Source organism: Lytechinus variegatus, chromosome 4 (genome assembly GCF_018143015.1).
Source record: "Lytechinus variegatus isolate NC3 chromosome 4, Lvar_3.0, whole genome shotgun sequence".
NCBI lineage: Eukaryota > Metazoa > Echinodermata > Echinoidea > Temnopleuroida > Toxopneustidae > Lytechinus > Lytechinus variegatus.
In genome coordinates, this window is record NC_054743.1 from 5,378,112 (window position 1) to 5,402,028 (window position 23,917).

The 23,917-nt window shown below is 38.2% G+C and overlaps 1 long non-coding RNA gene across 1 annotated transcript; it reads left to right on the plus strand.

Annotated features, from left to right (window-relative positions):
* Positions 1-1,009: 1,009 nt before the first annotated feature.
* LOC121412511 lies at positions 1,010-2,237 on the plus strand. Its single transcript, XR_005969626.1, has 2 exons — positions 1,010-1,116; positions 1,559-2,237. It is a non-coding gene; the product is annotated as an uncharacterized LOC121412511 (long non-coding RNA).
* The last annotated feature ends 21,680 nt before the right edge of the window (positions 2,238-23,917 follow it).

A 23,917-nucleotide genomic window follows, 5' to 3' on the forward strand; every position in this document is an offset into this window, starting at 1 on the left:
AAACAACTTTTGCCCAACTTTGTATGTGCACAATCTGGAAAACGACTCTTGTGACTTTCAAAAGTGGTCATTTTTAATTCAATCTTTAATCACTCATGCATGACACAACCGATCAATCTCATTTTTCACCAGGAGTTGCTTAATGAGTGTAGAAAACCACCTACGAAATATCATATCTCGAAATAATTCCGTTCAAAAAATACAGCAATTTGATTTACGGGGGACTTTTTTTGTTGTGTATATTTTCATGTGCCCTTTCTTGCTTTTCATGACAATCCATTATATCGGCATTGACTATAATTAGTATAACATCGTATAAATCTTAAGAGGAATGTATTGTTTATACTTCTCCGACACTTGGACCCGAATTAGATCTGATAGTAAACTACATTCATAGGCCCGTATTCTGAAGTCAGGTTTGACCATCCATGGTCTTACACTGTGCTAAAAAATGGGGAGCGAAAAACAATGTTAATATTGTATATTTGTTATGCTTACTCTTTAGTTTCCTTTCGCTTCCATAATTAGGAAAAATACTTCAATTATCTTCCCAGACAATAATGAACAATTTTGATGTAATGTGAGTTAATAAATTGGATGTGTACTGTTTCGGATTTGTGCCCCATTTTCTCTGTCCATAGTTAAACCTCAACTTTATACCAGGGTTTAATTTATACCCGAGTTCAGAATACACACCTTGCTTGGGCCATCTAGATGCCGTTTCATATTGGTCTTTGACCATATTGACATGCATTCCATTCATTTCGTAAAAAGCGGAACCCATGGACTAAAAAAAATGAAACAGATTCGGCAAGTTTCGACTTGAAGAACTAGGCCGAATATATTGCAACTCTTAAAAAGGGGTGGACAAATGATAAAAAGTGGATAAGCGCACATACCTAACTGATAAAGAAAATTCTGTATTGTATTATAAAATGAGACAAGTAATAAGGAATGCAGCAAAATGATTATCGACATACTTAATTCTATCAAATACTACATAACAATATGCTTGTCAGAACAAGAATCATATCTTAAATATTCTCTCAGAATGCAACAGTGTTTTCTGTTTGTGCAGGGGAGACAGAGGTTCTATAACATAGCTTGATTTATAAGGTGAGTTTGAATGCATGCTCCTTGCTATTATCTTAGTTAAAATACAATATCTACTATTTTAAAGACTGAAATATCCTGTATCCATGTTCAAAGAAAAATGATTAAAATGCCATACTATATGTTCCTGAATACATGGAATATGAACAAGATAAGCAGTTATGGGTGTTTACTCATACGAATTGGCAGTGGTATTAAGTTAGTAATGTTTTGTCAAAAGATGATAAAAAGACCCGGGAAGAATAATTAATCATCATAATGTACAGTGGTCTCGTGGAATATCAATTTAATGAAATAATCAATATAGCAAAATTAATGGTCATTGGCAAAGACATTAAAGTTTGTAAAGGAAATCCCAAAACGAAATTCAAGATATACTATTATTCCATTTATCAATAACCTGAATGCAAATTATCTCAATTTTAATAACCATTTTGTTTTGTAGGGGTTTTTCAGCAGTGTTTGTGATGCGAGTCTCTAGGCTCACGGGACAATCATCGACGTCGAAGTGAAAAGAAGACATGAATGCTATATGTTTTGTTATTGGGTCAACATGTCCTGGATAAAGGCAATCGTTATTTTCATTGTATGTGCGTCATGTCATGCTTCTAATGAACATAAGATATCTGCCAACATAGGACAACCAATCACACTACATTTTAAAAAGGAAAACTGCGACAGCCAGACTTTCCAGCTGTACTTTAAGAACCAGAAACTTGTATTAAAATCCAGTCGTATTTATACCACCCACTTTCATTCGCCTACTCCTGGCAGCTTGGTGGATCAAGAAGGGACAGTGACATTGTCTATAGATTCATTGCATCCCTCCCATTCCGGTACATATCGATGTGAATTCTCCTGCACCTCTGGAAACTTTTCACAAGAAGTTCATCTTAAAGTTAGCCACCCTCCTGGACGGGCCGAATGTACTTGGATAGAAAACGGAGCTTCTCCGAACTTCGAGAACCCCCAGCCAAGCCCACGAGAGACTTTTGAATGTAAAGCTGCTAAAGGTCACCCCAGAGGAAGCATTATTTGCTACTCACGTTATAGAGCCAAAACTAGAGCACATACACCATTTATGGTTAGCAGCGTTCATCATAAACTGAAAGGTCTATTTTGGATTTCAAAGCAAAAATATGTTACTTGTTGTTCTGTAAACTTACATTACACAAAAGATTTTTCTACTTGTAATGATTTTATTTGGGACGGAAAGAAAGCGAGTGTCTATACAAAAGAAAGTAGGAGCACAACAACAACGACAACTACAACAACAACCAAAGTTACTAAGACCACATCTAATACAGATCCTTCCGAGGTTTGGGAATCAAATTTAGGAACAAACCACTCTAAGAATTATCTGATCGATATTAGATTAGTAATGTTAGTGGCTTACGTGGTATTACTTCTTACAACATAAAAAACACAAGGATTCATGTTGACCAAAATTTGAAATGGTATAGAATTTTCTCTATTTATCGTGAATAAGATAAGCTAACAAAATGCGTCTTTTCCATAAAATAACAATTTTGTTTTTACTTATTGCATATTCGATAATCGTTACTGATGAAGATAATCACCTGCGTGTATCCCCCAGTTCTTAACGTTAACTGAAGGTGATGATGCTGAAATCGTATTTACTCATCCTTTTCATGTGGACACATCAGTAAGCCTTAAACGAGAACACAGGTACCCCTTCTATCAAAATAGAATGTTTGTTAATGGTAGGTCTACAATGAGAGAAAGATTTAGGGTTCAACAGGGTATGGTGGAAGGAAGTTCAATTATACGATTAGAAATACTTAATACAAAACGTGAAGATTCTGGGACCTATGTTTGTGAGGTTACAGTAAAAGATGTAAACTTGACCACACCTGGTTCTCTCATTCAAAGGGTCAGTCTAACCGTGAACTACCCTCCAGGAAATACAACTTGTAGGTTTTTGAAAGACTCAGTTGATTTAGGCGATACAACATGGCGATTCATAGAATGCCATGCTACAAGAGGTAGTATTACTGGTTACATTCTATGTTTTCAGGAAGGTATAACCGTATCCCCAAGAACAAGATTGGCCAAAAATTCATCCTTAATATCCCAGCACTTCACAGTAAGGGATTCGATTCCCTTTTCCTGTTGTACTTCAGTGTTTCTTACACCTAAATCCGTTGATACATGTGGTGATTATAAGGAATTTCAAAGAGAAAATGAATTGCGAATTTCGGAAAGGAATGATAAATTATCAGTCACATCAACTGCATCTATGATAACTTATCTGACACCCACAAACAATCCGACATCCTCACAGCATACACCTGACACGGAAACATCGACGCAAGATCCAAAGTTGTCTGAATATGAGCAAAGTGATTCGGGTGTTTTCTTCTGGGTAGTATTTGCTATGATCTTAGCAAATTTGATAACTTGTTTCGGTATTCTGGTTGTAGTGATTTGTATCCTTAAAAATGTTAAACAAAACTAGAGATTTGTCGAATCGAAAGGACACAGATGCCCCCGCTTAACATGCTTAACGCGATTAGAAATTCATTCAATATGACTGAACTTAATACCATGCAGAAACCAAATGTAGACCTTTGAACCAACTGGCATATATGAGCTGCAACCTTTGCAGGCGCGCCGGAACACTTTCAGTTTTTTTTTTTTTTTGGGGGGGGGGGCAAAAACCCGAAGGGGGCACAATATTTTTGACAGCGTGAGGTACCGAAGCGATCGAGCGGAAAAGGGTGTGGGACCCTCCACAGTTAGGTCTTTTTTAAAAATGGAGTATAAAAGTTGCGTTTCTAATAGCATTCAAAAATGAATTTATTGAGAAGTAAACAGTCTTGGGGTTCTTTTTGCTCCTACTGTTTCCTCCCTTCTGACCCAGACTGGTGTTTCTTCATGATCAGGGTCGCAGTTCCAGCAAATGACGAGCCTTACTGCAAACGAAATTGATTCAAACCAATGTAACATAGGCATTTTAAAGACTTAAAATGACAAACATGACCGTACGCAGCCGGGGGTCGCCGATCGAGAGGGCAAATTCACAAAAAGTGTGCACGAAATCCTTCAATTTTATTCTAGAAAATGCAAAAGCTACCCCATCAAAAAACCCCTCGCTCTTAAGTTTCTTCGAAAATTTAGGTCTTGCAGCCCCTCCCACCCCGGATTTTTTATATTATTTTGGCAAACGTCCATGAATAACAAAAGCTTGGATGAACCAGAGAACTTAGCTGCCATCTCGATCTGATTAGTAACAGGTAATGGGAAGAAGTTTTGGAATCTAAAATACATAAGTGCTATCGTATGAGCTGAAATGGTATCAGACAAAACGCCTGCCAATCAAAAGGAACATAGGAAAATACGTGGCTGTGAAAATATTTTAAGATATATACTTTTTTATAGTAGAGCAGTACTGTATACGCTTATTTTTTATATTCTTTATTTACATCTTCATTCATACCTAGGATAATATGAGTCGGGTCAAGTAGACACTTTCACAGATGATTTAATTTTTTTTCATGTCTAAACATCTCTAAGTTGCTTTCGAGTGGGATTCACCATTTTCACAATTATAATCCTCTACACATGATTATTCTGTGTGTAATTTTCTGATAACATGTCTATATTGAGTTGAAATGACCTTGGTATTTTCTTTAGGGCACTAACTTGTTATCATTGTATTAACTAAAATTATATTTAGTTGAAAATGAAATAATTAATACAATTTTACATAATTCAAATCTGTATCTTTATTAAACTATACTTACTATTTCAGGGATGACTTACTCAGGCAACAAGTATATGAGATATAACGATCTCGAGATGATATGGTTTCTGGGCTTGACAGCTATGACATAGATTCCATATGTTGCTGGATTAACTAGTGTTCACGCGCGTTAGTGATATGAGGTCCAGTCTGACCGAGCGTTTCTGGGCGACCGCGCGTTTGTTAGCCGACACAGAGTTATAAACCTAATCATTGGTGGACCACCAGGCGCGTACGCAGGATTTTTGAAAGGTGGGGGGGGGGTGTCTGGAAAACGAAGACAGAAGACCGAAGACCGGGGACACGTATCACACTCGTGTGAAAGCGTTTGTAGTTCACGCACGAAGTGTGTACAAAGCAGTGCAAAGTGTGTACAAAACACGTGCGCGGGTTAGAATGGACTTTGGACCTTGCCCCCTACACGTACACATGTTCTCCCATTGACATAACGCATGTCCCCGGTCTTCGATCTTCGTTTTCCAGACCCGTTGTTGGGTGTCTGGAAAACGAAGACAGAAGACCGGGGCCATCGCATCCGTCTAGCTAAAATAAACCATTATTATATTCAGGTCAAATTCAGGAATATTCTGATATCGGATATGTAGTCAGTTATGATTGGTTGATAAGTTAATGATTAATTGTAAGGATATCGTTATCAGCAGCTAGGGCATAATTAATACATAACAATTATAACGTACAATACACCTCATACTGCGCAATCACGTACAAGCAGTCTCAACTTAACTGCCGTTTGCAACTACCATTGACATTACGCGTGTCCCCGGTCTTCCGTCTTCGTTTTCCAGACCTGTTGTTGGGTGTCTGGAAAACGAAGACAGAAGACCGGGGCCATCGCATCCGTCTAGCTAAAATAAACCATTATTATATTCAGGTCAAATTCAGGAATATTCTGATATCGGATATGTAGTCAGTTATGATTGGTTGATAAGTTAATGATTAATTGTAAGGATATCGTTATCAGCTAGGGCATAATTAATACATAACAATTATAACGTACAATACACCTCATACTGCGCAATCACGTACAAGCAGTCTCAACTTAACTGCCGTTTGCAACTACCATTGACATTACGCGTGTCCCCGGTCTTCCGTCTTCGTTTTCCAGACCTGTTGTTGGGTGTCTGGAAAACGAAGACAGAAGACCGGGGCCATCGCATCCGTCTAGCTAAAATAAACCATTATTATATTCAGATCAAATTCAGGAATATTCTGATATTGGATATGTAATCAGTTATGATTGGTTGATAAGTTAATGATTAATATTGTATGGATATATCGTGATGTGAATGATAATTGATTGAGCAATACATCGCGCTCAGCTCAGCTGGCAATAAATTTTACTACCATTGACATAACACATGTCCCCGGTCTTCGATCTTCGTTTTCCAAACCTGTTGTTGGGTGTCTGGAAAACGAAGACAGAAGACCGGGGCCATCGCATCCGTCTAGCTAAAATAAACCATTATTATATTCAGATCAAATTCAGGAATATTCTGATATTGGATATGTAATCAGTTATGATTGGTTGATAAGTTAATGATTAATATTTGTATGGATATCGCAATCACGTACAAGCAGTCTCAACTTAACTTCAGTTTGCAACTATATACATTTATGATAATTGATTGAGCAATATATCGCGCTCGATCAGCTCAGCTGTCATGAAAATTTTACTACCATTGACATAACACATGTCCCCGGTCTTCGATCTTCGTTTTCCAAACCTGTTGTTGGGTGTCTGGAAAACGAAGACAGAAGACCGGGGCCACGCATCCGTCTAGCTAAAATAAACCATTATTATATTCAGATCAAATTCAGGAATATTCTGATATTGGATATGTAATCAGTTATGATTGGTTGATAAGTTAATGATTAATATTGTATGGATATCGTGATGTGAATGATAATTGATTGAGCAATATATCGCGCTCAGCTCAGCTGGCATTAAAATTTTACTACCATTGACATAACACATGTCCCCGGTCTTCGATCTTCGTTTTCCAAACCTGTTGTTGGGTGTCTGGAAAACGAAGACAGAAGACCGGGGCCATCGCATCCGTCTAGCTAAAATAAACCATTATTATATTCAGATCAAATTCAGGAATATTCTGATATTGGATATGTAATCAGTTATGATTGGTTGATAAGTTAATGATTAATAATTGTATGGATATCGCGATCACGTACAAGCAGTCTCAACTTAACTTCAGTTTGCAACTATATACATTTATGATAATTGATTGAGCAATATATCGCGCTCAGCTCAGCTGTCATGAAAATTTTACTACCATTGACATAACACATGTCCCCGGTCTTCGATCTTCGTTTTCCAAACCTGTTGTTGGGTGTCTGGAAAACGAAGACAGAAGACCGGGGCCATCGCATCCGTCTAGCTAAAATAAACCATTATTATATTCAGATCAAATTCAGGAATATTCTGATATTGGATATGTAGTCAGTTATGATTGGTTGATAAGTTAATGATTAATTGTAAGGATATCGTTATCAGCTAGGGCATAATTAATACATAACAATTATAACGTACAATACACCTCATACTGCGCAATCACGTACAAGCAGTCTCAACTTAACTGCCGTTTGCAACTACCATTGACATTACGCGTGTCCCCGGTCTTCCGTCTTCGTTTTCCAGACCTGTTGTTGGGTGTCTGGAAAACGAAGACAGAAGACCGGGGCCATCGCATCCGTCTAGCTAAAATAAACCATTATTATATTCAGATCAAATTCAGGAATATTCTGATATTGGATATGTAGTCAGTTATGATTGGTTGATAAGTTAATGATTAATTGTAAGGATATCGTTATCAGCTAGGGCATAATTAATACATAACAATTATAACGTACAATACACATCATACTGCGCAATCACGTACAAGCAGTCTCAACTTAACTGCCGTTTGCAACTACCATTGACATTACGCGTGTCCCCGGTCTTCCGTCTTCGTTTTCCAGACCTGTTGTTGGGTGTCTGGAAAACGAAGACAGAAGACCGGGGATCGCATCCGTCTAGCTAAAATAAACCATTATTATGTTCAGATCAAATTCAGGAATATTCTGATATTGGATATATGTAATCAGTTATAATTGGCTGATAAGTTAATGATTAATTGTATGGATATTGTGATGCATGATAATTCATTGAGCAATATATCGCGCTCAACTCAGCTGGCATTAAAATTTTACTACCATAGACATAACGCATGTCCCCGGTCTTCGATCTTCGTTTTCCAGACCTGTTGTTGGGTGTCTGGAAAACGAAGACAGAAGACCGGGGACCGCATCGATCCGTCTCGCTAAAATAAACCATTATTTTATTCAGATCAAATTCAGGAATATTCTGATATTGGATATGTAATCAGTTATGATTGGTTGATAAGATTATGATTAACTGTATGGATATCGTGATGTGAATGATAATTGATTGAGCAATATATCGCACTCAGCTGGCATTTGCAATTTTAGTACCATTGACATAACATATGTCCCCGGTCTTCGATCTTCGTTTTCCAGACCTGTTGTTGGGTGTCTGGAAAACGAAGACAGAAGACCGGGGACCGCATCGATCCGTCTACCTAAAATGAACCATAATTATATTCAGATCAAATTCAGGAATATTCTGATATTGGATATGTAATCATTTATGATTGGTTGATAAGTTAATGATTAATTGTATGGATATCGTGATGTGAATGATAATTGCATTGAGCAATATATCGCGCTCAGCTCAGCTGGCATTTGCAATTTTACTACCATTGACATAACACATGTCCCCGGTCTTCTATCTTCGTTTTCCAGACCTGTTGTTGGGTGTCTGGAAAACGAAGACAGAAGACCGGGGATCGCGTATAATTTTAGCTAAGATAGGCCTATAATATTCAGCACCAGTTCAAGAATATTTTGATCTTGGATACGTCATCTGCTATGATTGGCTGCGGATAAGTTATGGTTATTTGTGTGAATGGTTCTAGGACAATTACCCCCGGACAATTACCCCCCGGACAACTACCCCCGGACAATTATCCCCCGGACAATTTAACTACCCCCCGGACAATCACCCTCAGACAACTACCCCCGGACAATAAGCCCCCCGAGGACACTTACCCCCGGACAATTATCCTCGAGGACAATTACCCTGGACAATAACCCCCGAGGACAATTATCCCCCGGACAATTACCCCTGCCTGAGGACAATTACGTACAAGTAGTCTCAACTTAACTGCCGTTTGCAACTATTTTACTACCATTGACATTACGAGTGTCCCCGGTCTTCGTTTTCCAAACCTGTTGTTGGGTGTCTGGAAAAGGAAGACAGAAGACCGGGGATCGCATTGATCCGTCTAGCTAAAATAAACCATTATATATTCAGATCAAATTCAGGAATATTCTGATATTGGATATGTAATCAGTTATGATTAGCTGATAAGTTAATGATTAATTGTATGGATATCGTGATGTGAATGATAACTGATTGAGCAATATAATTATCGCGCTCAGCTGGCATTAAAATTTTACTACCATTGACATAACACATGTCCCCGGTCTTCGATCTTCGTTTTCCAGACCTGTTGTTGGGTGTCTGGAAAACGAAGACAGAAGACCGGGGATCCGTCTAGCTAGATGGGCCTATAACATTCAGCTCTAGTTTAAGAACTTGGATACGTCATCAGCTATGATTATCTGCGGATTGTGAATATCGTTATCAACAAGGGCATGATTAATAAGGATAGATAGCAATTATAACGTACATAATTTCACCAACGTACGGAATCCAGCCATTCCAATTCTGAAAAATGTCATAAAACTGAAAACTTGCATACATTACAATGCGCAATCACGTACAAGCAGCTACTCAACTGGCGTTTGCAACTATTTTATTACCATTTGACATTACGCATGTCCCCGGTCTTCGGTCTTCGTTTTCCAAACCTGTTGTTGGGTGTCTGGAAAACGAAGACAGAAGACCGGGGATCGCATTCGTCTAGCTAAAATATTATTAAGCTCAGCGACGATTGACTGATAGTTATGGTTGTGTAAATAAATACCAGTAACACCAGTTGAGCTAGGCTGGATAGGCCTACCAGTTTACACTGGTATAGACCATCCAGAACAGTAACAAAGTCCAGTAATCGAGACCAGTTTGAAATGTCCAGTTGAAGGTTTTCCTCTGTACAAAAAGAATGGGAGCTTGTTCTATCTCAGACTTTTTGACCACTCAGCTTTTTTCAGATCTTTTTATTAGTGACCACTCATACCCCTGCCTATTATGTCCAAATTTCAAGAACTAAGTCTATATACTTTCTAAGTAATGCTGTCATTTCAACAAGGCAAAAGCAATTTTGTGTCTCGCTCACTTATGAAAACAACCAGAAATATCATGATTTGTGGGGGCACGGAAGAGGATTATATTGAAACTTCATTGTGAAATGACTGGGATTGAATAACAGTGGAAGTAATCATCTTCTATTTTGTTCTCTATATTTCCTAACATTTTGTACAAAAATCGACGCTAGATATTGTTTTCTTTTACTTGCTAGTAGGATAGTCATCCTCATTCTATACCGCCTTCCCCTTCTCTACTCTGTTATTTGTTGTCATACATGCATACCTTTTGTTTAATCTTCATCTTTCTGGCCCAATCCTCTCTCTGTACTTTCTATATATCCCCTTTTAATTACCCTTTCCCCTTACTCACTTTTTCTGTCTGTCTCCCTATATATATGCCGTCTTTCATTTCGCCTTCTCTTTTCTAATACATTTCATTCATGCATGTATAATGTGCCTCATTCAGTGGTTATAATATTTGCGTACTTTCAATACAGTGTATGATTTAATTTCAACAATTTATTTCCTGTACTAGTAATTTTATGTCATTTCATGTTTGTATTTGAGTATTTTTCTATCGTTGTAAATTGTACACATGTTTTTTTTATTCAGCCTTTGGCTGCGAGGCATGCCATTTTTTTAAAATAAACTATTGAATTGAATTGACTGAAACTTCGCTTGTAATTTTTTTCCAAATGACTTTCTAAAATTGATCGTCCTGAGACACAACTTCTCCGGACACACAAAAAATGGGTATACAATTACAAATTTAGTGTCGGCCCAGAAAGAATTAACTGCATGGACCAGAATAACTCTGGAAAATGTAACATCGGTTTAATGGTCATACTGGTCCAGTTCATTGTACTGGACAAGTTAAGAATTAAACTGGTCTTAACCCAGTCAGCAAAATATCTGGGCCAATATGGGTCCCATACATGGGTTTCATGTGGGCCATATGGGGCCCATTATGTCCCATTTAATCCCCATTTCGGGCTGTCCCACTTGAAACCCATATGGCTAAAAAACATCACGGCTTCATATGGGATATACACTCTAAAAACAAATCAGTCAAAATGACTAGTTAATAGGGTCAGCTGGATGCAACTGTTATTCTAGTCATATTTCACAATTTAAATACAATTTTCTAGTCATATTTTACTAGAACAGAGTTATTTCTCACTAAATGTGACTATCAGTGCCATGATTGCCATATCAGTTGCTCCAAGCTGACTACCGGTTGTTTTAAGAGTGTATATAATAATGGGTCATGTGCATTGGCGGCGGAAGGAAAAAAATTTGGGGGTGTCTACCTGAAATTTTGGGATGGACACGTAAAAAATTGGACAAGTGCTCAAAAAAAAAAGGTAATCAACCTAAATTTTAGGGGGGGACAACCCCGGGGGGGGGGCACTCAGTATACGTGGGTATGTGCCGCGGAGGGGACCCCCATTTTTACACTCAAATTTCCGTTCCAAGGCATAGCATTTTTGCCTTGTTGAGAAAAAGAACAAAGAAAGCCGCTCCAAGGCATAGCATTTTCTTCTTATCGAGAAAAAAGAAGAGAGAAATCCGCTCCAAAGCTTCGCATATTTTTCGTTACGCCGCTCCGATCGCGTTGAATGAGCTGCAATTCTGGTGAAAAGCGGCCGCAGAGCTCCCCGGCGGAGGCCGCGCTAGCTGCATCATGCACGCATGACCGTTCCGTAGGGATGCATACGCGCTCACACGCTGGCGATCCGTTCCAAGGACCCCCGTTTTCACAAACATTTGTCGTTCCGAAGCCCGTTCCAAGGACCCTCCTTTTTACAATAAGCCCGCTCCAAGGCCCCCGTTTTTTGTCTCGCCCGCGGCACACCCCCACCACTTTTTTGGTCGAGTGCCCCCCCCCCCGGGGGACAACACACGTTTCAATGGGGGTCCACGTGAATTTAGGGGGGACACAGGGAAAAAAATTGACAAACAAAAAAAAAAAAAAGTTTGCAAAAATTTTTTTAGGGAGGGACCGTCCCCCCCACCTAAAATTTAGGGGGGACACGTCCCCCCCCCCCCGCTTCCGCCGCCTATGGCCATGTGGCATCATTTAGTATCGATCGATCTGGACTGCACTCACGAATATTCAATACAACAACAGTAAATGACCAAAATTTTAGCAAATACAGCTACAACAATTAATATGTTTATGTTTATACAGGGCCAAGATTCCACCATGAAAAGTTTTATAGTACCGGTAATTTATTACCATAGAATTAGAAATTCTAGTGCTGAGTGCGATATATTGCTCAATCAATTATCATTCACATCACGATATCCATACAGTTAATCATAATCTTATCAACCAATCATAACTGATTACATATCCAATATCAGAATATTCCTGAATTTGATCTGAATAAAATAATGGTTTATTTTAGCTAGACGGATCGATGCGGTCCCCGGTCTTCTGTCTTAATTCGTTTTCCAGACACCCAACAACAGGTTTGGAAAACGAAGATCGAAGACCGGGGACATGCGTTATGTCAATGGTAGTTGCAAACGGCAGTTAAGTTGAGACTGCTTGTACGTGATTGCGCAGTATGAGGTGTATTGTACGTTATAATTGCTATATGTATTAATTATGCCCTAGCTGCTGATAACGATATCCTTACAATTAATCATTAACTTATCAACCAATCATAACTGACTACATATCCAATATCAGAATATTCCTGAATTTGATCTGAATATAATAATGGTTTATTTTAGCTAGACGGATGCGATGGCCCCGGTCTTCTGTCTTCGTTTTCCAGACACCCAACAACAGGTCTGGAAAACGAAGACGGAAGACCGGGGACACGCGTAATGTCAATGGTAGTTGCAAACGGCAGTTAAGTTGAGACTGCTTGTACGTGATTGCGCAGTATGAGGTGTATTGTACGTTATAATTGTTATGTATTAATTATGCCCTAGCTGATAACGATATCCTTACAATTAATCATTAACTTATCAACCAATCATAACTGACTACATATCCAATATCAGAATATTCCTGAATTTGATCTGAATATAATAATGGTTTATTTTAGCTAGACGGATGCGATGGCCCCGGTCTTCTGTCTTCGTTTTCCAGACACCCAACAACAGGTTTGGAAAACGAAGATCGAAGACCGGGGACATGTGTTATGTCAATGGTAGTAAAATTTTCATGACAGCTGAGCTGAGCGCGATATATTGCTCAATCAATTATCATAAATGTATATAGTTGCAAACTGAAGTTAAGTTGAGACTGCTTGTACGTGATCGCGATATCCATACAATTATTAATCATTAACTTATCAACCAATCATAACTGATTACATATCCAATATCAGAATATTCCTGAATTTGATCTGAATATAAAAATGGTTTATTTTAGCTAGACGGATGCGATGGCCCCGGTCTTCTGTCTTCGTTTTCCAGACACCCAACAACAGGTTTGGAAAACGAAGATCGAAGACCGGGGACATGTGTTATGTCAATGGTAGTAAAATTTTAATGCCAGCTGAGCTGAGCGCGATATATTGCTCAATCAATTATCATTCACATCACGATATCCATACAATATTAATCATTAACTTATCAACCAATCATAACTGATTACATATCCAATATCAGAATATTCCTGAATTTGATCTGAATATAATAATGGTTTATTTTAGCTAGACGGATGCGTGGCCCCGGTCTTCTGTCTTCGTTTTCCAGACACCCAACAACAGGTTTGGAAAACGAAGATCGAAGACCGGGGACATGTGTTATGTCAATGGTAGTAAAATTTTCATGACAGCTGAGCTGATCGAGCGCGATATATTGCTCAATCAATTATCATAAATGTATATAGTTGCAAACTGAAGTTAAGTTGAGACTGCTTGTACGTGATTGCGATATCCATACAAATATTAATCATTAACTTATCAACCAATCATAACTGATTACATATCCAATATCAGAATATTCCTGAATTTGATCTGAATATAATAATGGTTTATTTTAGCTAGACGGATGCGATGGCCCCGGTCTTCTGTCTTCGTTTTCCAGACACCCAACAACAGGTTTGGAAAACGAAGATCGAAGACCGGGGACATGTGTTATGTCAATGGTAGTAAAATTTATTGCCAGCTGAGCTGAGCGCGATGTATTGCTCAATCAATTATCATTCACATCACGATATATCCATACAATATTAATCATTAACTTATCAACCAATCATAACTGATTACATATCCAATATCAGAATATTCCTGAATTTGATCTGAATATATTAATGGTTTATTTTAGCTAGACGGATGCAATCCCCGGTCTTCTGTCTTCGTTTTCCAGACACCCAACAACAGGTCTGGAAAACGAAGACGGAAGACCGGGGACACGCGTAATGTCAATGGTAGTTGCAAACGGCAGTTAAGTTGAGACTGCTTGTACGTGATTGCGCAGTATGAGGTGTATTGTACGTTATAATTGTTATGTATTAATTATGCCCTAGCTGATAACGATATCCTTACAATTAATCATTAACTTATCAACCAATCATAACTGACTACATATCCGATATCAGAATATTCCTGAATTTGATCTGAATATAATAATGGTTTATTTTAGCTAGACGGATGCGATGGCCCCGGTCTTCTGTCTTCGTTTTCCAGACACCCAACAACAGGTCTGGAAAACGAAGACGGAAGACCGGGGACACGCGTAATGTCAATGGTAGTTGCAAACGGCAGTTAAGTTGAGACTGCTTGTACGTGATTGCGCAGTATGAGGTGTATTGTACGTTATAATTGTTATGTATTAATTATGCCCTAGCTGCTGATAACGATATCCTTACAATTAATCATTAACTTATCAACCAATCATAACTGACTACATATCCGATATCAGAATATTCCTGAATTTGACCTGAATATAATAATGGTTTATTTTAGCTAGACGGATGCGATGGCCCCGGTCTTCTGTCTTCGTTTTCCAGACACCCAACAACGGGTCTGGAAAACGAAGATCGAAGACCGGGGACATGCGTTATGTCAATGGGAGAACATGTGTACGTGTAGGGGGCAAGGTCCAAAGTCCATTCTAACCCGCGCACGTGTTTTGTACACACTTTGCACTGCTTTGTACACACTTCGTGCGTGAACTACAAACGCTTTCACACGAGTGTGATACGTGTCCCCGGTCTTCGGTCTTCGGTCTTCGCTTTCCAGACACCCGGTGGGGGGGGGGGGGTTTCGAGCTGATTTTTTTTAATCTCCCGCCCAGTCTCTAAAAAGTGATGAGCGGGGGGGGGGGATCCGCCCTCTTTTTGTCCTTACAATTTCTTGCGTCATACATTATTATGTAGGGGTACCGTGCGTCTACCAGACCGACCTCTGGGGAGACAAGCAAAAAAAAAAACAAAAACAAAAAACGAAGGGGGGGGGGCTTGAACCCCCTAAACCCCCTTGCGTACGCGCCTGTGGACCACTATCAATTTGTCATTCGGTTTTAGTCTGAAATGTATTCTTTAAAAGGTTAAATGTTATCACAATGTAAAAGATTATGAAAAATGAAAAAAAAATTGTTCAAATAGCACAGAGAAAAATTCCAACCCATGTCTCCGAAAAAAGTTTTAAAAACCCATAAATTACAAACATTTTCTGTTGATTTATTGGTACCAGTATACCAAAAAATTGCATTGATCTTTATTCAACGAAAATAAATAGAAAGACTTCAAGCCTTGTTTAGACAGATTGACGAAACATCATTTGATTGTTAATAAGAGAGAAAGAAAGGAGGGGTGAGAGAAGAGTGAAGGAACAGAAATGGAGTCAGGCTGGTGTACTTTGTGAGTGAGGCTGTGGTAGTGTACATAGTTTAAAAGGGTGTGCGTGTGTATATGGGTTCGGGAAAGAGAGAGTGGGGTGAGAGAGAAGGAGAGAGAGAGTGAATGACATAGAGGGGATATAAAATGATGCATTTCCGTGAACTATTGCATCATTCACTACTTTCAAAGTATCACAAACAATTTATTGTCGGTAAATGAAATCAAGAACAATGATAAATGAGATGGCAACAACTTATGATCACTCATCATGAGTACCTTATAAACTAAACTTAGTTAACAGGAAACACAGTAATATGCATGTTGCTGCTATCTAGACCTATTTCAGTTTAATTCAAATTAACATTATAGGGGCAAATATTCAACATTGGATTTTGGATATTCTCAGAGGGCGCAACAATTACCTCCTCACATTTTTTATTTGGATTTAAATACATTCACGTGCATCTTGCTTGGTCTAAATCCTGCAAAATGATCAGAAGTCTTACAATCATTATCTTATGGTGTTATACAAGATGGACTATCTCTGATGCAGTTCCTTGTGACAGTGAGATTTCAGACATGTTCATTGATGAACCTAGTGATGCGGTTGTCAGGGAAGGCGATAGTGTCACTCTTACGTGCTCCATATTGACTTCTGAATTTGATGACAAACAGATTAAATGGGATATCTCCCCTGATATATATGTTACAGCAATCAGAAAAACGATAAATGGTAGATCTAATATCAAGACTTCTGAACTAACAATTTACGATGTCGGAAGGACAGAGCAACATTTCCGATGCATTTCACAGTCTCAGAGTAAGTCAGTGCTTAAAGAGAGATGTCTTCATTCAAGAGTTGCGAGTACAACCGTGCTTTATTTCCCCCGAACAAACGAGATATCATGCAGCTCTAATTATTCTTTAGACATGTCAAACTCTAAGTTGAGAGTAAGTGATATTATCCATGGAAGATGTGACGTCACTCGTGGAAACCCACCGGTTGATATTGGTTGGAGTATGGGGATACTAGCAATATCATTCCACAGATGGAGTCTATTACTGAGAAAGGTTTGAGGCGAGTCTCGAATATTAACTTTAGAATACCTACAGAATTTTATAACAAGTCTCTTATATGCTTTGTGACAAGCAAGATCGCCTTTCCTGATCGGAGACTGGAGTGCCTTATCAGACCACCAGTACAAGAACACGAATCACGAGATTACTCACATTTTTATCCTGAAAAGAAATACTTCAAGACACCTTCACAAACTGTATTCTTCTCTACTCTTGAACCCACCTCTACCGAACCTGACAGTCTACAAGAACAGATTATCGTTAAGATAGTTTGTGCAACATGTGGTGCATTTACTTGTGTATGCATTTTACTGGCACTCTTTTACTTTTATAATAAACACATAAACAAATCTAACATACCTATTATCAAGAATCAGACAATGACCTTATCCCAAAATTCAGAAACAGATGAAAGTGGAAGTTTACGTGTTGAAAATCATGTGTATGAAGACCCGGATGTAGATCAGGATACACCAGATAATCTACAGATAACACATACCTACATCATCGGTTCTGAATCGTCATCCCCTTCAACGTCTTCTTCACTTTACTTCAGGGAAGCGCTAAGCATGGATTACGACGACGAAGACGACTATCTTCAACCGATGTCACCAGAAAAGAGACCCAGCGACAGTCATATAGCCCAGATTATGAAAAACACAAGGTTGTAGATAAATGTTCACCCTCTGGGATGGTTACCAGTTTCAAACTACAAGGGACTGACCATTGCTGACCATTGTGGTTTGAAACTGAATAAAGAACCGAACCCTTGCTCCCTGGTCCTTTGAAAGTTTTTTTTTTTAAGTCGTGTATAAAACGTCAAAATGACAATTTGGGCCCAGTTGCATAAAAGTTACCAATATGGTAAGTTTGCCAGCCAATGTTAACTACCATAGTAACGATAATCTACAGCCAATCAGAATCAAGGATTTCATGTAGTGGAGGTGCCGTGGCCGAGTGGTCTAAGGCGCTTGACTGGACTTATGCTCGATGAAGGCATTTTATCAACATTGCTTTTTTATCGTACAAATAATTGAAAATGCTATATGCATTATGAATACTAATGTTTGGTCTTGTTTAAAAAAGATTCCATGCAAGTTACCATTGCCATGATTGCATGACAAAGATACCATAATGGTAAATTTTATGCAACGGGGCCCAGATTATTCGTTTTTGCATGGTCAGCCCCTCCCCCCACACTTTCGACTCGGTCCCCACTTTCACAACCGTTCCGTGGCCCCCGAAGTCAACGTGAACATCAATCCGGTCACATCCCTTCTTCCCTGCAGTGGGTTGTAAAGTGTCATTCACGATTGTTTCCACTACTATTGCATCTTCCCATTAATCTTATTTTATTTTTATTGAAAGTATTTTTCTTTTATAATATGGTCGCCTTCCTGCAGAAAGGTCGTTAACCTGGTTAATGTATTTTTGGCGCAAAAAAAAAGAATTTTGTTTCATTTCCGAAATGGAAGAAGCATGCCACGAACTTTCTTCTGGTACCATTCCCCAACCTAATAGTGACGTCATTTTGACATATGCAAAAAATATACATGGTTTAGAACATAGACGTGTCTTTTCAACGTGCGTGCGCGCATAGACCGATTCGCGCTAGCGGCCTTTCTTCGGTCTTCGGATTGCGTATTTTTCTTCCTGGAAAAAGGGCGTAAGGTATTCCTTCTCAAGATCAGAAAGCATTTAGAGTGTTTTAAATCATGAAAGAATATCAATGAAGAAAATATCTTGCTATGTCAGAAAGTATGAGAATTAGGACAGAAAATAATACACTAGATGTTAAAATCACAAAAATGAGGTCAAAACAAAAATTTGCATTTTCTCGACGTTTCGCGCACGTGCACGTCAACGGCTATTCTGGACTCGGAAGCATGTCATGAACTTTCTTTAGGTACCATTCTTGAACCTAAATTTGACGTCATTATGACATGATAAGCAAAAACATTCCCACGTGCTTTAGCACAAAGACGAGTCCTTTCTCTAGGAACAAGACGCATCTCGTTCAACGTGCGTGCGCGCATAGACCGGTTCGCGCGGCGCTAGCGGCCTCTCTGCGGTCATAGGATGAGCAGATGGCTTATTTTTCTTCCCGGAAATAGGGCGTAAGGCATTCCTACTTAAGATTAGAAAGCGTTAAGAGTGTTTTGAATAAAAAAGAATAACAAATATATCCATGAAGAAAATATCTTCCTTTTTCAGAAAGAATGAAAATTAGGACAGAAAATAATACTCTAGCTGCTAAAAGCAAAAAATTAAGGTCAAAACATAATTTGCGTTTTCTTTTCGCGCACGTGCGCGTTAACGGCCTTTCTGCGGGAAGGCGACGATATATACTTCTTTTTGCTCATTTGTAAAGCACTGTGATACAGTCATTGTGATGAGCACTATATACTTATGTATTGTATTGTATCCTCTGACGTCACAACAGTGCTTATTCACACTTTAATATACACCTCTACCATGTTCACTAGGTGCAAATTCCCTATATTTTGTCCCCAAAACCAATACCACCAAGAAACCTCACGTGAACGATATATTTCAAGTAATGTTAATAATAAGACCATTAATACTGCGCCGGTGTCAATTGTGTGAAGATGCTCATGACCATAATCACCATACAGCAATACTTTTAGACGAAGAAAATATACTGGAATATTTTTTGCATTGAATCATCTGATTATACTCTCACAATAAATTCTTCATTCCTTCGACCATGTTGTTATTTTAGTTTGTCGAGTAGTCAAAGCCTACATGTTTGTATATTAAGACAAGCATCCTGTTAAGCTTCGATTCTCATCAGAAAGAAGACATTTTATTTCTAATAGTAAACAAACCGAATTTCAACCAAATAAAATGTAAATATTTTCATATTGAATGGCAAAAGTTTGATTGAGTTTTATTTGAGTAAATCCATATGACAGTAAACTTACTAGTAGATTTAAAGTTTTCGAATTCATTTAAGATTTTTTTATACTGTTTAAAAATACCTGCCGTTGTAACGGTAGCGTTGGATTTCTATATTGTTAGAACTCATGAAATTACACAACACAATAAATTACTTTAACTTAAACATGACATAAATAAAACTACATTTTCGTGATTAATACTACTCGACTGTTTATGAGAGCCGTAGTGTCTAAACCTAAGATCTTTCTAAGTGGACTTATCATAACACGGGCATTACGATTATTATCTTATAAGAACACTTCAACAGGTTAGTGTTCTGTCATGAGTACATGATTTTCTGTATCCTGACAATTCAGCTCTGATAAATTAATTTACAATATTTCTCAATCACAACACTTGCTTTTCTTTTATTATCTTTGAAGAATAAATGTGTAAAGGTTCTGTCACGCATGTGTCACGCATACATCATTCTGTAACATACAGACAATTTAGCTCTTATAAATTAAATCCCAAAACTTCCTAATCACAACACTTGCGCTGCGATTGTAATCTTAGAACGAAAAATTGTGCAGAGTTCTGTCACGAATATACTTCATTTCCTGTATTTGATTGTATTCATTTCTTTATTTCAAATAAAAACAGAATACAAATAAACAAAGTGAAACAATGAAGAGTAACAAGCGAAACCAGGACCATGAGCCTATACTGGTTCAAGGCAGGTTAAAATGTACATAAAAAGTAAATTACAAAGGCATAAAACATTGATTACGAACAAAAACCAATCATAAAATACAGTCAATTCAGCACTAATAAATTATACTGCAAAACGTTATAACTAAAACACGTCCCATCTGTTTCCATGAAAATGTATTAGAGTAAATTTAAAGACATTGTCAACAGCAAATTTGTGTGGGTGCATTGGCGGAAATCCCAGGGGACAGGGGGGACGTGTCGCCCCTACTCAAAATAGTAGAGGGAGGGACACAATTTCAAATGCCCCTATATTTGGGTCCTTTTATGATGGTAAGAAATACATCATTCAAAATCGAAATGAAACATGTATTTTAGGATGAGATGACCTTACTTTTGGGATGATAACTTTTTTTTTGCTTGTCAAATTTATTTTCGTCGAAATGACCTTAAATTTGGGGTGACAACCTTTTTTTTTGGGGGGGGGTGGCTTGTCGAATTTTCAAGCCCCTGTCCCCCCTACTTTTTGGGAGAGATTTCTGCCCCTAGTTGGGTGGGTGGATTTACTTTACTTTGTGTGAGACGTTTATAAGGAATCATGCTCATAATCACTTGTGCCATTTTATCGCAGTGGAAAGCATTGCTTACAGACTAACCATTATCGGGACATGATGAACCAAAATGACGTCTCACATAAAAATCCTTTCGTCAATATTAATAACGATCCTAATGCAAAGATGCTCAATTACCAATGGATCATGTCTTCAAGAAAGACATCATATCTTCATAAAAGAACCTACGGATGTAACAGTAAATGAAGGAAGCGATGCCAATTTTCATTGCTCAGTAAGCGCTTCGGGTGAGACATCTTTTACATGGTATGTTTCTCCCGAAGGTTCCAGGAGCTATTCTGTCCGGGTAAATACAACTTCAACGTTAACGATTTACAATGTGGGGAGAGTGGAATATTATATTTTCTGCAAGGTTGAAATCTTTTACCAACCTCCGTGTTCTTATAGGCTTACTTCGAGGAGAGCCACAATGGTTGTGAATTATTTTCCAAGACAGGATGAAATAACCTGCAAAACGCTTAACAATTCTCTTAGTGTCAGTGAACGTGATAATATGTACATCCAGTGTCAGGTGCATGCACGGGGGAACCCTTCTGCTGATATCGGTTGGCATATGGATGGGCATACATTCCGTCAGAGATCAACCTACAAAATGAAGGGACTAACGATAACATCGGTACTGAGAACAACTGTTTCAAGATCAATGCAAGGAAAATCTTTCAGTTGTCTCGTATCGAGTGGATTGATATTCCCTGGTGACGTAATTTCGTGTTCCATCGGTCCCTTGGATGTTCAGAGCAATAACACTGGAGTGACTAACGACGCTGTGACAACCTTCAATCCTAACACGATGATATCGCTGAATAATATGCATGAACAAAAAATTGATGTTCCGAACATTACCAAAGGGGATACCATATATCAAGATGAAGGTGACCACAACCATTCTAATCAAACTATGACACACTTTACGACACCAACAACCCTTGCGTTTTACTCCTCTTCCGAACGTACAGTAACTTACCACAATTCGAATAAGAACATAATTACCTTCATTTGGGTCCAGGGAAGTGTGTTTATTTTGTGTATTTTACTGGCACTTTCCTACTTTTATCATAAAAGTGAAAACAAATGTAACATATGTCATAATAAAACCGAAACGGCAAGCTCTTCCGAAAATTTAGAGTCAATTAGGAGTGGAAGTTTACAGTTTGAAAATCATGCATATGAAGACCCAGAGTCAGATCAGGATACACGTGGCTTTCGAGTCATTCGTGACACACCTCATACTTACTCCAGTGCCTCTGTATCGTCGTCCCCTCCAACGTCATCTGATATTTCATTTTACTACAGCGAAGTGCTAAGCAGTGACGATGATGATGACTACGAAGAAGAAGATTATCTTCAACCAAGGTCTCCAGAGCAGATAGACAGCGATAGGTCATAGAGCCCAGATTATGAGAAGCACAAGGTTGCAGATATGTTCTTAGCTTTTGGGATGGTACCCAGAAATGAAAGACCGATGACATCGAGACCTGTATCCAATCCCTTGTAACAGTTGTAATGTTCCTCCCTGAATAGCGGACCGAATCCTACGGAAACTTGTTTGCATCCTCGTTGCTTGAAAGGTAACCAACCATGTTTAGTTTGGCCGTCAACACGGTCAGTGAACTATTCATCTCACTCTGCATAATGACACGAATTTTTCACCGTCATACTTCTGTCCTCACCACCAGTCACGTCTCACTATCATTATTTCCTTCATCAAGTAGATCTGCTGAACAACTAACATCAAGAAAACATTGGACCGTTGCCGTTGCCATGGTTGTTGTGGTCAACAAGTTCGTTTGTACATTACACGTGATACAAACCAATTTCATACAGAAAGAGACAAATTTCAACCGTTTTATGAAAAACAGGTATTTAAAGAGATAGTTTTCACTTTCCCCCTGTTACTGAAAAGTTCGTTTTGGATGAACTAAATAATTTGAAAATATAAAAAAGTTCTATTCTTTATATGATATCTGCAAGGTTTTTGAAAGATGGGTCATGAAATCTGTACAATGTTTTGGGTTATATAATCAATTTATCTTTTAATATTATGTCTTCAACCTTTCCCGATAATATGAAATTTGCAACGTAAACGTAAAAAAAAAACTGACATTGGTCATTATTGGCCCATTAGTGTTTTAAACTGTAGTTTCAATTTCTTTTTGAAAAATCTGTTCATGCTCAAGTGGAGAAATACTTTCAAGAAAGTAAGTTAATATTCACATTTCAATCCTGCTTTTGTTTCGGATATTCCACTGAAACTTGTAAAATACACTTAACTGATTTGAGCAGAAATGAAATTTCACATGGGCGCATGGCTCGAATGGTTCTTCTAGACTTACAAGAAACCTTTGATAATGTGGATAATGATATACTTAAAAAAATAGAAGTGATGAGTTTGAATTCTGCACGTGTGACATGGTTTAGATCATAACCATCTAGTTGTGATCAAGCACGTTACTATGCAGGCGGTACTATTTAATTAACTGCCTTATGAATGAGTAGTTCAACATGAAACCATTTTAGGTCCCATTCTATTATATGTACTTGTTATAA